We start from the raw sequence: 18,655 nt of genomic DNA on the forward strand, positions 1-18,655 counted from the left end.
CAAGGTTTCTTCAGTACCCTTCAAAAACATGTGGGGTAATTTATTTAGAACCGCAAGAGACCAAGGGTAGCTATGCAGATGCCAATGTCTCCCAGAAGCAAGGGAGGGTCGGGAGCACCATACTTCAGCCTCTATTTCCTTGCGGCTCAAATCAGAGTGATCCGGGATTGGTTCAGGGGCGAACACGCGAAAGTCTGATGTTGAATGGACAAAGCGGTGGTGGGCTCGCTGCTGCACGAGGTGTTGTGGTGACCCAAGGGGGATAGACCTGCAAACATGTACCATAGTAGGATAGGGGCCCTGGTGTGGGACTGGAATGAGCTGCTGCAGGGGGTGAACTTGACCAAGTTCCTTCCACGCTGATGTTGCGGTTTAGGAATCCCCAGTTTACGCCGGAAATGGAAAGGGGTGCCTTCAATGGGTGGGAGGCAGCAGGTTGCTGCAAATTACGTGACATGTTCTCATATCAGGACATTAAATCCTTTGCACAGTGCAAGCAGGACTCTGGGCAGGATGAGGGGGGATAGGTATTGCTACGCTCAACTGAGGCACTGGCTTACGTATCCAATGTTCTGGTCAGCAGCCATCAGAGGATCTCACTCCCTTTGAACGGTCCGTAACGATGGACACAGTGAACAGGCATTTGGTAGGAGCGTTATATGGGATTATAGCATAAGGGGCAAGGAGCAAGCCATGGGACTATATGGAGCAGTGGGAAACTGCAGTGGGGGCAGCTGCTGGAGGGGGAACTATGGACTCAGTTATGGGCAGATATCCCCAAGCTCACGCGGGTCATCCAGATTCAGGAGATATGGGTTAAGATAATGGTCCAATTGCATCTCACCACAGAAAAACGACATGCATTCTACCCAACTGCGTCAGCGCTCTGCTGGAGGGGGTGTGGGGAACTAGGATCGTGGAAGCATATCTGGTGGGAATGCCCAGTCATACAGCCTTATTGGAAATGGTCCGTGCAGCAATGAATAGTATTTTTGTGAGACGATGCCAGACAACATAGGGATGGCCATCCTGGGAATGGTCGGAGTTCTGGAAAATCTACCCTCTAAAGCTCAAAGAAAGACCTACATCATCCTGAAAGTGGCAGCAACTGTGGTGGCACACAAATGGAAACAAAAAGCTGCCCCCACAGAACACAAATGGGTTAGTAAAATCTGGAATGTTGTGGCACTAGAGTGGGTGACCTATTCCATTCAAGGGGATCACCAAAGGCTTCTCTTGGACTGGGACATTGTCCTCCATCACCTGCAGCGGGACTCACAGGCCAGAGTCCCCAAGGCAAATGAGATTGCTGGGACTTGTGTGAATACTTGCTACACTTGGGGAGGACGCCTTCACAGGAAGCTGGGAGGAGATATGGCTGACGTTTCTAGGGGAGGCGAGGACTATGGGGGTGGGGGGTTCTCAAACAGTGCAAGGGCCCATACACCGGCTGACCAGACAGCTGGCCACTCACAGAAACATGGCACTGGGAGCTCTCTACAGAGTTTACGGAGGTTGGGGGATGGGGGTGTGTTCGTGGGAACAGGACTGGGTGGTTTGTTGGTTACATATGTTGGGTTCGATGGGGGAGAAGGTGGGGGGCGAGAAGGCACGTGAGGTTACATGTATTCTTACTGTTGAAAATGCCAATCAAATCAAAAAAATGTTTAAAGTGCATTGTTACTGTGCTGCCCTCACGTGCCATAATAAGCTCCCTGGCCCAGCGCTCACTCACACACTTAACATTCATCCGCTTATTCACACACAAGAATCATTCACTCATTGCATGAGTAGATCAGAAGTGACCTCCCCATACATTGTATATCTAGGCACAGGAAAATGTTTTGTTTTTTCACTGTGCTTTGAAAATCGCTTTGAAAATCGGGATTTAGTGGAAAATGCCCAGAACCCTCTTTCTACCCTCTGCCTTGCGCAGTTGTGCATTTGGTGGGGAAAGAGCACCTCAATGTGCACATCTATGATGCACACATTTAAATGCCCTTTGTGCACGGTACACCACCTGTTTGGCACAAGTGAATGAGCATCCCATCAGTTGCACCAAACACGTTTTGAAAATAGTTTCAGAGTGTGTGGTTCGTGGTGTCAGGGGGGAATTAAGAACCTGAAAAGACACATGGGAAGGAAAGGGTGCATAGGGTTTTTACTGTTTCTGCAGTCATTAACTCCAGATTTGCTCATGAGCAGTTATTGTGTTAAATACCATTAGCTCCGGAGCAGATACTGCGACTGTAATCGTTAGCCACAGAATACGTATGTACTGTGCATGCCATCATTGTCGCAGAGCAGGTACTGTAACAAACGTTATTCGTTTCAGGGCAGATACTGTGTCTGGAATCGGTATCCCAGATCTGGTACTGTGTCTAATTATTTGCCGCAGGGCAGGTATTGTCAGACAGATGTAGCGGATGAGTAGGTACGTACTGTATCAGAAGTCATTAGCTCCAGAGCAGGTATTGTGTCTGCACTCATTCGCTCTGCTGATATTAATCGGGGTGTTGGCTCTGTAGCCACTAGACCTAGAAAAGACAGTGCCTGCAGTTATTATGCACAGAAGGGTCATTAGACCCAGAGAAAGTAACAGATCTGCGCCATTAGCCCTGAGGAAACATTACTTTTAGAGTAGGCACTGGAACAGGAGACAGTACAAGTTGCAATCATTAGCCTGATCATGTATTATTTTATAATACCTGTGCCCAGTGGCATCACTAGAAATCAGTATTAGGGGTGGGGGGGGCAAAAAAACTATATAGCAGGGCGGATGGTGGCACACCAAACGCGGGTCAACAGGGCAAACTGTTTTTTTTTTGTTTGTTTTTTTTAATTTTATTTTTGTTCAGAGAGAGTTACATCAAGACTAAACTGGCCGGCAGTCGGCGCATCACATCAAAGCACAACATTATTAGTGAACATTTACATTATAGGTTACATATTTTCATATTGTTTGACAGTACTTAGAAGGGTGTTGACATTCTCATTTTCGTCGGTTATCATATCGCATAAATATAGTCTGTACAGTGCCCATATGTCCTTGGGGTGGCATCTCGATGGCAGTGTTATAATAAATTGTTCCTCAAGCTCATTGACCATTGATAGGTCTTTCAGAAAGTCCAGCCGCCTAGGAGGATCTACGGATTTCCAACATTTTAGTATATTTCGTTTTGCAACTACACATGCCAAGTTAAACAATCGTCTAGTGGTAACTGCAGCCTTACCGATATCCCCAAAAAGGTATTTCCGTGGGGAAGGTGTAGCAGGTATTGCCGTAATGTCTTCTAGAATCTCTGCCACTTCCCCCCAGAATCTAGTTACCGATGGGCAAGCCCAGTACATATGGTAATAGCCTGCATTTAGGGCATCGCATTTGGGGCATTTCCCCGTGTGGCCTTGTACAAACTTAGCTAGCTTGGCCAGTGTATAGTGTAACTGGTTTAGAACTTTAAACTGAATGAGACACAGCCCCGAGTTCATGGAAACGTGTTTGGTCAGTTGGCAGTATCTCAACCATGTGGCCTTGCATAGTTCCACACCCAGGTCCCGTTCCCGTTCCAAGGCCTCTTTAATATTCTGGCATGGCTCAGAGTGTGTTTGAACAAGGTTATATAGCGCGGACAGACTTTTCCTGTGTCTCCCCCGGTTCCGCCATGGCTGCAATACATTCATGTGTGGGCGGTTCTTCTGGGAACGAGGGCAATTTAGGTGCAAAGGCGGATTTCATCCTATGAAATTGGAATCGCTTGAGGTGATCTCGACCCACCGCCCTAACAAAATCGTCTAATTCACAATACCTCCCTTCCGGGAACATGTCCCGCATTCTAAACTGCCTCTGTGGATCCCATGTACCCTGAAGTTCCTTATCGAATGTGGCACCTCCAGATCATATGGGGTTGTGAGAGCGATTCTCTTATATATCATAAACCATGCGCGTGCGGTGGTGCTCATAGGGTCATATTCATATGTGTCTTTTCGATTGGGGTCGAACATCACCGCACGTAGGTCTGAGGGGGATGCCGCATATCTTTCCAGGGGGATATGGGCTGCTGTCTCTTCCGGGTCGAACCAATGTGTCTTGCAAAATGTGCCTGCGATGCCATAAGTTCGGTGCCGCGATCCCACCCTTTTCAAAAGGTTCTGTCATTGTGGACCATTTCAACCTGGCCGTCTTCCCTCCCCATACAAATGTAGTGGCTAGTGTGTTGAGCTTGGTAAAGAATGTTCTGCCCGGCCAAATCGATATGTTGCAAAAAAGGTATAAGAGCTTGGGTAGCACAACCATCTTAAGCAGTGATATTCGCCCATAGAGAGATAGGGGGAGCTTGTTCCAGAGTTGTAATTTAACTGAGGGATTGTAGTAGTTCGCCATGGTTTTCTGTGTACAGTGTACCTTGTCTCTCGATACCATGATCCCCAAATAACGGATGTGCATAGGAGACCATTTGAATCCATGTGTGTCTGACATGTCTCTAGTTTTAGGTTTAAGTGGGAACAGCTGCGACTTAGAAATGTTGATCCTGTACCCGGAGTATTCAGAGAACTTCTCAATCTCCGCCATGATCGGTGCTAAGTTTTCCTCAGGGTTCCCGATATATAGTAGGTTATCATCTGCATACAGGGAGACAATTTGTGGCTTCCCGGTCATACGAAGACCTCTGCGAGCATGATTTTGTCAGACATATTCGGCCATGGGCTCTATTGTGAGTGAAAATAGAATTGGGGAGAAGGGGCAGCCCTGCCTTGCGCCTCTACCTAGGCGAAATAAGGATGACATAGTTTGATTAGATAGTATTTTTGCTCCCGGACAGGTGTATAGTAACCGAACACAATTCACAAAGTATCGTCCCAACCCGAATCTTTGGAGGACCAGGAACAGATAGTCCCAGGAGACCGAGTCGAAAGCTTTCTCGGCATCTAGGGATGCCACCACCGCATCCGCCAATGGATTTATTTGTGCCATCACTCCAAAGAGTCTGCGTAGATTAAGGGCAGTGGACCTTGTTGGTATAAAGCCAGCCTGGTTAGGGTGTACCAGTATGGGCATATAGCGCAGTAGCCTGGTCGACAGGATGTTTGCGAAAATCTTCGCATCAGTGTTAATAAGTGAGAGGGGTCTATATGAACCCATGTCCTGAGGGGGTCTTCGGGGTTTAAGGAGAACAGTTATTACTGCCTCTCGCATAGTGCCTGGCAGTACGCCACGTTCCATTGCCTCTTCCCAAAATTTCAGTAAGACTGGGGCTAGTATGTCAAGGAATTCTTTGTATATTTCAGCACCTAGACCGTCCGATCCGGAGGCCTTACCTGAGGTTAATGCTTTCATTGCCTCTGTAATTTCCTCAAGTGATATGGGGGTATCTAATAGCAAATGTGTTACTGGGGTCAGAGTTGGGAGATCAAGTACTTGCAGGTACTCCGTTATTTCTTCTTTGGTTTTGGTGTCCTGATTGGAATATAGTGATTTGTAAAACGCGGCAAATATGTCATTTATTTCCTGTTCACCGTTTACTATGTCGCCACCAGGCGTCTGGATGGCCGCAATTGGGGGGTGGCCGTTCTCGGCCTTGAGCATCTGGGCTAGGGACCTCCCTGCTATATTGCTTTCCCTGAATCTACGAGCTCGGGCTGGGGCAGCCATGTATTGGACCTCCCTTGCAGCGAGTTTATTAAATTCTGCCTGTGTTGTGTGGATGTCTGAAAGGGCTTCCTTACTATGTGTGCAGGTATATTCAAACTCCAGGAACTCAAGCTTGGCTTCCATGGTGTCCAATTCTTGTCTAACAGCTTTCAGTAGTCCTGTGGTCTTGGCCAGGATTGCACCTCTTACCCATAATTTAAAATGTTTCCCATACTGTAGCGCACCGGTCTACCAAACCCTCATTCAGTTGAAAAAATTCTTCTATCTCAGTGCGTAATGATTTGCAAACGTTCGGGTCTCCAAGTAGGGCAGGGGGCATTCTCCAACGTCTGGCCCACGAGATAGCCTCGCTGACACCCAGAGTGACACCCAGAGTGATTGATACCGGTGAGGGTGCGGGGGTACATTTCGCAGTGCCGGACCATGTTTGTGAGTGTTGAACTAATAAGCCAGCAGTAATCTATTCGGGATTCGGAATCATGCACTGATGAATAGAAGGTGAAGCGCTTTTCTTGGGGGTATAATTCGCCAGATATCAACCATGGTCATTTGTTGCATTATCTGCCGTATAGCTAGTGCGGTTTTGGTTAAGGTTCTAAGGCGGACCTGTCAAGAGCTGTGTCGAGTATCGTATTAAAATCCACCCCAAATCACGGCTGTACCCTCAACTCAAATTAACATGTTATGTATAGTGTTGTAGAATTCGGGGTCTTCTATGTTGGGGCTATACGTATTTACTATAACCATCTTCTGTCCCGCCAACTCTCTCCAGACCAAAACGTATCTCCCTTGTATATCAATTTTAGCATCATGAATACGGAAGCCCAATTTTGGATGTATTAAAGTAAGGACTCCCCTAGATTGGGAGGAGTATTCGGTATAGTATCGCAGTGCACCCCATCTTGGAAGGAAATTGGTACAGACCTGTCCCAATGCATGCGTCTCTTGCAATAGTATGATCTGGGGATTGTGTCTGGTTATTTATGCTGTGGTTTTTCTGGCCTTAATCGGGTTGTTTAGGCCCCGAATGTTCCATGAAAGGAGTTGAACGGTTATACCCTTGTCACCCAGTACCATAGTTTCCTTTTGATGTCAGTGTGTGTATTGATTCGCGAAAGCCGCTGGCCTTAACAAGTGTACTCGATGCAACCTGTCCCTCCATTTTTAAACTGTTGCCAATTATGGCAAAACTGTGCCCTTCCCCCACCTGCACCATCAGCCCCAACCCCAACCCGATGATGTAACCCTTCCCCCATAACCTGTGGAACTTTCCAGAGGGTCGCTAGTTGCAGTCGCATGGCCTCCATCAGTAGAGGCTCTCGATCCCAGCCACTTCAATCGATATCAATTGGAGCCGTTTTTCTCGAGTGGATAGTCTTCATGGCCCAGGTAAGGATATCTCCGTCAATCCATTTCAGTCAGCTGGGTCTGGGTTATTATTGCCCAGTCGCAGCGGTCTGTTTTGGTCTCGTGCATGGTCTTTGGGAGGAATGGGGATGGACGCCTCTATGTAGGATATGGCTTCCGCAGGGTTCTCGAAGAAATGCGACCTGCCTCCATGTTGGATTCGTAGCTTTGCCGGGAAGATAAGGGCGTATGGGACATGGGGACATGGCGCACGCAGTCTTAGTAGCCTTTTGGCCTGTTCAGTGTCCAAATGCAACGCAGATCCTATGGTCGAGAAATCTGGGTATATGTGGACTCTGCTTTCCTCATATTGTAGGGTGCCTTTTTCTTTGGAGAGCTTTAGGATCATGTCTCTGTCCCTGTAGTTAAGAAGGCGAACGATGATCGTGCGTGGTGGTGCCCCAGGTTTGGGTGGTGGCGCCAGGGTATGGTGTGCCCTTTCAACAAGGAAGTGGTCAGAGAAGGATTCTGTGCCTAGAAGAGTTTTCAGAAAGTTCTCTACTTGTCGTTCCATCGGGCCCTTGCAGAAGGAATCCGGAACGCTGACAATACGGATATTGTTTCTTCTAGATCTCGATTCGAGGTCTTCACATTTTGCTTGGGTCTTATGCAGTTCTCCTTTCAATTGCGCTATGTCCCGGCTATGTTGGGTTATCGCATCTTCATTTGTGCTGATCCTGTTTTCAGTTTCTCTAATTTGAGAGCTTTCCTTGTCCACTCTAGCCTTAAGGGAGCCGATCGTCGAAACAATATCATCCAACTTGACATTCACTGCTAGGAAGCCGTTCTGAACCATAGTCATTAAGCGATCTTCTCTGGCGTCAGGCGATGTCTCGGCAGGATTGTCATCTCCCATGGATGTGGTGGCAGGCGTCCCTTGGGGTTGGGAGCTAGCAAAGGAGTCCATTGGGCCAGTTTTTTCCCTCCTGTGCTTTTCTTCTCGTAGCGGCCCATGAGCCATCGGTGTAGATGGGAGGGTTGATGACGTGGGTTGGGCCGGTTGCCTATTCTGGTATAATATAGTCTATACAGATTTGTGTGTCTGTCTATATGTTGCGATCCGATGGACAACAATATATCAAATCTTTTGGTCGATCTGCGTCTTTGCTGCACGGATCTTTGGGTATTCCGTAGCTAGGCTGTGCTCCTCAGGGCACTCCCTGGCAGTGTGCATTGGGTTTTTGTCGGAGGATCAAGAGGATGGTGTACTTCCTTTTGGGATCAGGGCTATGCTTGGTGGTAGACCAGATGGCAGCGCAGTTCGTTTTGTGTCTCTGTAGGCTACTGTAGTAGGCAGTGCACACATAGGGGCTTTGAATGCCTTATCCGCCAGGGGGTCCTTCACGTATGACCTGGCCCGTAATGGGCGTAGTACCAGCTCTGGTTACCAAGCTATCAGCAGACCTGTGGATCCTGATGGCCAGGGCGAGTTGCATCGGGTCCAGTGCCTTGGATGCGTGACGTCCCATGAAGCTGCAGACCAGGGCTGCTCCTGCTATAGGTGCGGCCCACCTGAGTATTAGATTGAAGGGCTAAACACAGGCCGCTGGGTATAAGGGTCCAGTTCCTGCGCTGCGGTTGGTGGCGGCCCGCCTGCACTTCTGGTCTCGTGAATCCCCAATATGGATCTCCACCGGTACCACTGCCAGCAGGCCTCCACACAAGCAGCCAGCGGCCCCCTCGTGTTGCACCACGTGGCCACCAGTCCCCGTACACAGCGCCCTGGTCCTCATGGTGCTGGATGCCCAGCTCCTTGATTCAATCGGGCCGTGCCCTGCCCTGCAGTGCAGCCCTTCCCACCCACCTTTTCCCAGGCTGGCGGAGGGGCGCTGCGATATCCCCCTATGGACACAATCAGGCCGATGGTGTCGGGGGTGCCTTGGTGGTGCCCGGCTATGAATCACGTTCGTCCTCTTGCCTATTAGCTGGGATTACAGGATAAATAAGTTCATGTATGGGCCCCCGCAGTGGCAAATATCATCGGGGCAGCACCATCAATCATCCACCTCCAGGGATGCCAAGTAGTATATAGTCACGAGCCACTTCGCGGGTGAATTGTGTCCTCCCACGTTCTTTAATGTCTCAGGGTGCCGGCTGGTATGCACAGGATATTAACCCTACTTGCCCTTATTGTGTGCTTTGTGAGCCTCGCCGTGATGCTGGGGCCGCACACTCTCCACTTCCCTCACCTGCTCTCGCAGCGCCGGCCGGAGGGCCCGTTCGGCGGCAGATCCACAGCCGGAGCCAGCTGGGGTCCCGTGTGAAAGACGGTGCGCAGACGCAGCTGCTGTTCGGGGGGTGGGTAGACGCCGCGGCTAATCCTCCACTCAGCCTGGGAGTTTCGTGTCGGCTCACACGGTCCGGCTTTGAGCCTGCTTCACGAGGCCGCAGCGCGGGGATCAGCGCTCCTCCCCCACACAGCCTCGGGTTGTTGGTGCAGCCTCAGTCTGGCGCAAGATTCTCCTGGATCTCTGGGGCAGCTCGCGGTCTACTGGGCAGGTCGTCAATATCGGGAGGGCCGCGAACTCCTCAGTGCTTCCGCGTTTTCGGGCCAAATTTGCACACAGTGTGCCACAGGTATTGAGACATCAGCTGGTAAAGCTGTTTCTTCTCGTCGCGGCTCCAGAAAGGATTAATTCAAGTTCAGGATGTTCGTGGGATCGGAGCACTTCGATCAGGCGGCCATCCTAGTTGCGCGCAACAGCGCTCCCAGCCCAAACTGTTTTAAGTACACCTATATTTTACCAATCTGGTTAATAAAACGTCGCATTAAGCATTTCACAGTAGGTTTAATGCAATAAAAGTTTTGCATCAAGTTATTGTACATCCTAAAAAGTTCCTCATGTTCAACAGTTGCAAAAATACCCCTGCAGTCAGCAAGAGATTGCATTTCTTTACTTCAAGCAGACATCACTCCCAGACCAGCTTTAAATAATGTGTTGTTTGAAGTGGTATTTTGCAGATGAGACATCACTTCCAGCTCAGCTTTAAGTAATCAGATGAGATATCCCTCATACCACATTTTGAAATGATAGTCAAGGACAGTCTGTTTAACAGATTACATTTAACCTGTTCTCAGAGCCTGTAGGTGATAGGAGACAGCTGCTCTGGTTCTTTAGCAATGGTTGCAGGAATCTCACTTTGCCTCTGTAGTATTGTTCACAGTTTCTGGATGTACACCCCAGTGGCAGCAGAATTTTTTTTTATTCCAGGAGCGTAAATATTTCCCCCAAATATACCAATGAGATGGAGCGTAGAGGGGGAGCCCGAACCAATTATGAGGTGTTGGGTGGGCTTCACACCCAGAGAATTTTGTTTTAAATAATGGCTTAAAATGTTTCAGAAATTGAGTAAAATGTCAAACAGTTTGCAATTGGTTTTGTACTGTAACGCATGAAAAAAAATCCAATAGATGCAAGTCACCACCAGTGCAGAGGAGCATTTCGCCAACACATTTTCAGGTTGCTTTTGCCCACAATATATGTCAGCATAAAACATGTTCATGCTGGCTGCGCCCATATATTTTCATGCTGGCTGCACCAATATTTGCCCGTATTCTCATTTAAGCACATATGCATCTTTGCATTACACATAATGCCAGTAATGAGAATATACGAAATCACGTCCAAGCTTGTTCTGCCAAAATAAGGCAGTATCCAAACGCAAGAACATACTCCAGTAGGCTTTATCATTAAAAATGTCCTGCCACAGTATGAAAATATGTCCGAACTGGCTGCATTAAAATGCAATTCTAGTTATATAATAACATCGATTATGCTAAGATACCCAAAACAAAATGTCATGTGACAGTAAAAAAATGGCTAGACTGGCTCCACCCAAATGCCAGTGTAGCCACGTAATAACACTTATCATGCTTACTTTATCAAAGATGCCCAACACAAAAAGAAACGGCTAGACTTGGTGCATTAAAATACCAGTTTAGCTACTTAACACCATGCTTGCTTTATCAAAGATGCTCAATATAAAAATGCATGCCACAATAAGAAATGGCTAGAGTGGCTACATTAAAATACCAATGTAGCTACATAACACTTATCATGCTTGTTTTATCATAGATGCCAAGTCAAAAATTCCATGCCTGCCTGCTGGGTCCCCCATCACCTTGCACACACACACACACACACTGTGATTATGTGTCCAAGCAAGGTGCTGAGGGGCCCAAGAATTAGGCATGGTATTTTTTACTACACATCTATCAAAGATGGGCAGTAAAAAAATAAGACCATGCCTCCCCAGTGCCTCACACAGGGAGCCGATTTGGCTGATGCTCAAGAGACACTTATGTACGAGCGCGATACAAATAAAATATCAACATCAATATCAACCCTCCTCCTGCCAAAATAGTTCCACGTCCCAGTACAAACACATTCACACAACCTTGACATGCAGCATAGTCGCTCATTCACATGCACACCCATAATCATGCACTCACCAATTACACACAAGCATACACATTTAAAATTAAAATACCTACTGCCCCAATCTTGATGCCCCCCCCCCCAAGCTCTCCAGCTTCCGCATAGCATGAACAGAAAGCAACGAGCGCTTCCTGGTTCATGCACATGCGCGCAAGAGCCAGAACGCAGATGACAAAGTGGCCCGCTCTGTTTGTATGTGCGAGGATGCACAACAGTGCTTCCCATCACACAAACATCCAGTTCCTCAGCTAGCACCCAATTGGGTCATGCAATGATGGGGAAGCAAAACTCCCCCCGGATTTGCATGACTCATTGGATAAGCAAAGCTGGGGAACAGAACTGTCAAATGGAAACTGTTTTGCTTTAAAAGTTAAAGTCAGCTGAGGAGCGTTCCCTCAGCTGCAAAAAGCAGCTGAGGGAAATGTTCAGTGTTTACACTGGGCTGGCTCCTTGGCTCCTCCATAATGGGCGAGGGTGGACGTGTGTGGGCGCCCCTCGTCCATCATGAACAAGCCCCCATTGGTACACTGTCAATGAATCTATGCACAGGGTCAGTATACCTGGAGATTTAATACTGTTGACTTTGAAGTCCTGTACATGAACTGCACTGTTGTTAATGCAGTGATTTTGAAAACATTAAGGGATCCATAGACATGTCCTACAGAAAGGGGACCAGGGTAGCTCAGCAGGTTGAGTGACTGTTGCTAAAATGTTATAGATTTAAAACGGTCTGAAAATCTTATGACTTTTTGCAATTCCTTTTAAAAAAAAAAAAGTGTTATGAAATATGTTCGGCTAGGGGATGAGTTGGGTAGCAGCTTGCTTATATTCAGGGTGAGGGTGGGGGAAGTGTCTCGGCCCCATAGTGAAACTCAAACGCTGGCATCCCCGAGCCCACAACTCCTAATAACTGCTGCCAGCCCCATTTATTTGTGATTAAATAGGTTGACGAGCATATAAGAGCTTTAGAACTATTTCATGTGATAAAACACAAAAGGAGCGCAAAAATCCCAGGATATTTGTGTAGAGGTCCGACAAAAAAAAATATAAAACACATTTTAAAGAAAACTAATGAATGTAAGTTTAAGAAGCATGTTTCAGTTTGGAAACTTCTTTTTTGTTTTTCTAGACAAGTGTAAGATGCACATTTGGAAAACAAGTGTTCCCAGCATGTAGGTAGCCTGCTTTTAACAGTGAAGACCCGTACCTCAGTGATATTAATGGCCCATTGATTGCTGTGGTGTCCCTTTCAGGTCAGAGAGAAAGAACTCCGGCTAGGACAAACAAAACCTGCAAATGCGCGAATGATGGCTGAGCGAATTGAGCACCTTTAAGGTTCTTGAAAAGAGTTGTTTGCCAGAGGAGGGGCGGGCCACCGATTAGGGGCGGGGGAGGGGGGCAGCAATTGCCAGCCTATGCGCCCCTCTAAGGCTACTGTGTCTCAATACCAACATCAGGCTACCCTGTGTCATTTCAAAACCAGATGTGTGCTTACAATTTGTAATGTCAACATGTGATTAGTACAATACAACGAATTACAGCTGCAGCGTCTTCATCGTGCATTTCGAGAGGTTGCAAAAGGGCACCTCTTACCAATAAAACAACAAATAGGTCGGAATTAGTTAATGGATGCTAAAATAAATACATTTAAAATTCATTACAAAAGCTGGATGGCATGCACTCACCTGATGATAGAGTCTAATTCCCATCCGAGAAACGGACCATAGCAACGCCCGCCTACTATTATTCACGTGACTTTGGGCACGTTCTTTACCATTTACGTAGCGTTCGACGTCATCATTGTGATTTTCTTGAGCGGGAAGCGAGAAGGGTTCGGCTTCCCTTGTAAACGGAATCTGCGTGTTCTTGACTCGCTGAGATTAAGGCGGGCAACCTTTTCGGGATAAGGAGAAAGTTGCTGCAAGGCACCAGATGGAGAAGGTGAGTATAAAATTACAACTTACTTTAAAAATCATTTATCTGTCAAACGCGTGAAAGGTATGGAGGGCTAAGAAAAGGGACAGTGGATGGTGGTGATGAAAGGGTGTTAATAGGTGATTTTAATGTTTTATGAGTGTGTTTAGGGTGGGTAGGATGGGTGGCTTAGAGGGGGTCGGCTCGGGCTATCTGTGAGTGGTCCAGGGGAGGCACATGGGTATCTTGGTGTGGGTCTGCAAGGCGGATGCAGCATTTTGCTATGTGGAGGGAGGATGGGGCATTATGGTATTGGTCTAGAGGGATGCATGGGGCATCTTGGTGGGGTCTGAATGGTTGGGTTGGTGCACGCTGGTGTGGGTCTGGAGGGACGGATGGGGCACATTGGTCTGTGTCTGGGGTAGGGATGGGGCACATTGGTGTTGGTATGGGGCATATTGGTGTGGGTCTGGCTGGAGGGATGGGTCATCTAGGTGTGGGTCTGGAGGGCAGGATGGAGGCATCTTGTTGTGTGGAGGGAGGGGTGGTGGCATCTTGGTGGGGTCTGAAATTGATGGGGGCACATTGGTGCCCGTCTGGAACAGGTATGGTTCATCTGTTCGTCTAGAGGGTGGCATGAGTCAACTAGGTGTGGGATGGGGCATACCGGTGTGGGTGGGATGGGGACATCTGTGTGCATCTGGAGGGTGAGATGGGAGCATCTTGGTGTGGGTCTGGAGGGAAGGGGTGGGGGCACATTGGTGTGGGTTTGATAGGTGGGACGGGGCACATTGGTCTGGGGAGGGATGGGGCACATTGCTGTTAGTCTTGGGGAGGGATGGGGGCACATTGGTGTGGGTCTGGGGAGAGTTATGGGGACATATTGTGTGGGTCTGGAGGGAGGGATGGGGGCATAGTATGGGTCTGGAGGGAGGGATGGGTCATCTAGGTGTGGGTCTGGAGGGCAGGACGGGGGCATCTTGCTTTGTGGAGGCAGGGATGGTGACATCTTGGTGGGGTCTGCAATGGAATACCATGAAATGACCCCCAAAATATACATAATGAGAAATGACCACATTTTATGTGCTTTTTTTAAATAATGCGGGGGAGACCCCCATTTACCCATACCTTTACCTATATCATTATGTAAGGTGCCTCTCCCTTGTTTATTTGATTTCTGTATATGTATGCGTGGGCAGCAACCTGTAGGAGACCAGAGCAAAGGAGTCTGACACCTCACTGCACACATGTGCATAACGGGAGTACCCAGGGGGATGGTGGATGGACCCTATATGGACCAAAGGGAGTTCCCTCCATATAGGAGACAGTTACCCCAGTGCCCCGGTTGAATAAACAGACACAGTCTGGCTTTGTGTAAAACAGAGACCGCATTACTTTATATATATATATGTATCAGACCAACCAAACCTTTCTCACATATAAGCTATATTACATCACTGAGCTCCTAATAGAGGCTCCTTCAGATAATACAGGAAAGTAGCAATGCTCACCATGTTCATCTCATCACATTTGGTATCCTTTATTTACACCTTTTCCATCTCAGGTTTTTTCTCAGTGCGTCCTGTGAGGCCTTTGGGACCCAATTCATTACCATTAGCTGAATAACTATTCATACATTTAAGTGTGGGCCCCTTGGAATTGGTGCATACACTTTGTTTAACTATACACTTATTTAACACTGAAATCCCTTGAGAAAGTGCGAATTCATCTTTTGGTAAATAAATCTTCAAATATATCATGTATGTCACATGAGAGAGTGCGTATTCACCTGAGGTACTAAATATTCACATATATCATGTAGGTCACATGAGGAAGTGCGCATTCACCTTTTGGTAAATAAATATTCAAATATATCATGTAGGAATCGTGGAAAAGTGCGCGTTAACCTTTGGTAAATAAATATTCAAATATATCATGTAGGCCACATGGGACAGTGCGCATTAACCTTTTGGTAAATAAATATTCAAATATATCATGTATGTCACTTGAGGAAGCGTGCATTCACCTTTGGTAAATAAATATTCAAATATATCAGGTAGGACACAAGGGACAGTGCACATTAACCTTTGGTAAATAGACATTCAAATATATCATAAAGACACATGGGAAGTGCGCATTCACCTTTGGTAAATACATATTCAAATATATGCCAATTTTCAAAAAGGGCTTAAGAACAGTCCCAGAAAACTATAGGCCAATCGCCCTTCTGGACGTGGCCGGAAAAATCTTTGCCTCTATCCTATTAAGATCTTTGACCAAATGGGCAACGCAAACAGGCCATGAGGACGAATGGCAATCAGGGTTCGTAAAGGGACAAGGTACCCCATTAAACATCTTCATTCTAAATCTATTAAAAGCTCGAACCCTGATTAACAAAGAGGCGAAATTCTACATAACTTTTGTTGATCTATCAAAGGCTTTCGAAGCAGTTGATAGAGAGAGGATGTGGAGGAAATTTAAAAAAATGGAATTGTCCGGAAATCCTACTCTATAACATAAAGGAATTACATTCCGGCACTTCGATCAAAGTGAAACTAAATAAAGCTGACCTCCTATTTGATAAAATTCCCACGACCATTGGGTTGAAACAAGACTGCCCCTTGGCCCCAGAACTATACAACCTATACTCCTCAGATTTGGAAGAAGCCTTCGCAGATGTAAGAATTTTTCCAGCAAAACTTGCAAACATAGCAATTGGAAGACTATTCTATGCGGACGACATAGTTCTAATCGATTAGACCCCAATAGGTCTTCAACATCAACTAAAAGCTTTAGAGGCATATGTAGTCAAAAATAAAATGACCATCAATCCGGAAAAATCCAGGATTTTGACTTTCGCCAATACCAAAAAGAAGAAAAAGACTAACCCGCCTCAATGGTACTTATCCAACAAAAAGATAATGGAAGTGACAGCCATTACAGATCTGGGGGTCTGTATTAACACCGACAGAAATGAAGCCCCGAGATGTCAAGATCTAAGAAATAAACTTAGAAACCTAATAGGACAAGCTAAGATCCTATTGGCGCGATTCTGTCGATTTTCCATGAAACCTATGATAGACTTCTATCGAGCAAAGGTAGTGGCAATCCTTACCTATGGATCACAAACCTCGTTTCTCTTGGACATCAAATTATGGTTATGTCTAGAAGGCAAATTCTGGAGAACTATTTTGGGATTGCCAAAATCTTTCCCAATTCAATTAATTCGAAGAGAGCTGGCACTATCTTCTCTGAAAGTCATCGTAGAGTGGAAGATAATGTCTTTCTTCAGAAAATGCCTGGAGCCAGGAACAAAGGGGGGTTTTGCTGCCATAAAGAAAGCAATGGCAGAGAGGTCGGAACCGATATTAGCTGAATGGGCCAAAACATGGCAGATAATCCTTTTCAACCTGAATGAGACGGAAGAGTCCCTATTAAACAACCCAGACCAAGTGAAAAAAAAATGTATACTAGAGACTGGATTGATACACTGGAAGAGCTCAATAAATATCAAGGCTACGAAGAATTCTGGGCAGTCCCGCGAAAACTGAATATGCTACCAAAATACCTAACTCTTTTTCCCAATTGGTTTTTGAGACAGGGTTTCTTAAAGTTACGCCTGAACCTCTGGCCAAGTAGAACCAATCACTACAGAAAGAGAGAGAGCGAAGACCTAAAGGACTTGTGCAAAAACGTAACGACAACGGAATCATTGAAACATTTGTTGTTGAAATGCCCGACTGTGAGAGGTGAACGACAGATGTACTTAGGCCACATCTGGCAAGAATATAGATTCAAGGATATTGATCTCTGGTGGTCATACCTGCTGGAAGGAGAAAAGACCTCAAATCTTGTGGTCATAAAATTTATCTTGCTCATCTTTGAGAAAATCGAGGAAGAACAGTTAAATCACGGAACAGTGTTAAGGATTTGAAAGCTAGCAGACTTTCCCAGTTTTAAGCATTAAGCAACGTAGAAGAATAGAAAGAGAAAAGAAATAAGACTGGCACTTATACAAAGCTTTATTAATATTTTAGCATACTTTAAGAATTGTAGCTTCTAAAATGCTATTCTTGTTTTATTTTAATTTTATTTTTTTGCGTTCTTCTTCCTTCTCCAGTCATTTAGTCCTGTCTTTTAAAACATTATTTAATTTTTTTGATCAATGATTGAATCAATGGTTGGTTGGGTTTTGTGTAGTTGAGATTTCTTGTTGCTTTGTTGTTTTTTGGTTTTTTGCTTGTTTTGTAAAAAAATAGCCAAAGGTTTTCTTCGTGTAAACCAAAGAGCTAATAAAATAAAAATTCAAATATATCATGTAGGTCACTTGGGAAGTGTGCATTCACCTGTGATACTAACCATTCACATATATCATGTAGGTCACATGAGAAAGTGCGCATTCACCTGAGGTACTAAATATTCACATATACCATGTAGGTCACATGAGAAAGTGTGCATTCACCTGAGGTACTAAATATTCACATATACCATGTAGGTCACATGAGAAAGTGCACATTCACCTTTGGTAAATGAATATTCAAATAAGTGGCTAAAAGTAACAGAACTACCACTGAGAGGTACCACACTCACACCACCTTATGTCCAGCTACTCAGTCCAGACACCGGGCCGTAACCCCTCCTTAGTGCTGCGTTATAGAAAGGGGCACCCTCTGCACCATCCCAGTGGGAATTATACAGTTCTGTCCCCAGAGCAGGTGAAGTGTACCAACTACGGAGCGTGTCGAATCACTGTTCCCCTCAGAGCTGTCAGGTCACCAAACCCTGCATCAATCCCCACTATATAAACCAGGTACCTAGCCGGGCACCACAACGCCTTCTCCTCAGCGTCACAAACAAAACCTGTCAAGTTCCCTTTCCTCGGAGCGCAGGCCAACTCACAGGCCTCTCCGCGTCCCCGATGGGATAGGAGAGGAGGACACCTGTCAGGGCGCTCCACGGCCCACGAGTAAGCCGGCAAGCGGCTCACACAGGGCTCAGGCCCGTTCTTAATGTTTCCCTTTCCTACCTTACTCAAACTTTTTAGCACATGCACTGCCCCACTCTTTCTCAAGGTAGCAGTGGCTGGCTGGTTGACACCCGCCAGAGCGTCCTTACTGCGGCCCCCAGCACACTCCCTCGGCCCCGGGTGGGGGGGAGAGACTGACTTCTGCCAGGCAGGCGGCCCAACGGGAGGGACCGCCAATGGACAACAGAGTGCTAGGATGCCCTCTGAGGCAGAATCAAG

The 18,655-nt window shown here is 46.6% G+C and overlaps 1 protein-coding gene across 4 annotated transcripts in view; it reads right to left on the reverse strand.

Annotated features, from left to right (window-relative positions):
* The window catches only part of LOC138472811 (mitogen-activated protein kinase 8-like), a gene marked incomplete in the record, with an annotated part of 957,660 nt that extends 944,389 nt beyond the window's left edge, over positions 1-13,271 (reverse strand). For 2 of the 4 annotated variants that reach the window (XM_069611169.1, XM_069611173.1), the window contains 1 exon segment: positions 13,182-13,266. 4 annotated transcript variants of the gene reach the window in all.
* Between the last annotated feature and the right edge of the window lie 5,384 nt (positions 13,272-18,655).

The sequence above is a fragment of the Ambystoma mexicanum genome, chromosome 8 (assembly GCF_040938575.1).
Source record: "Ambystoma mexicanum isolate Mex_15411 chromosome 8, UKY_AmexF1_1, whole genome shotgun sequence".
Lineage (NCBI taxonomy): Eukaryota > Metazoa > Chordata > Amphibia > Caudata > Ambystomatidae > Ambystoma > Ambystoma mexicanum.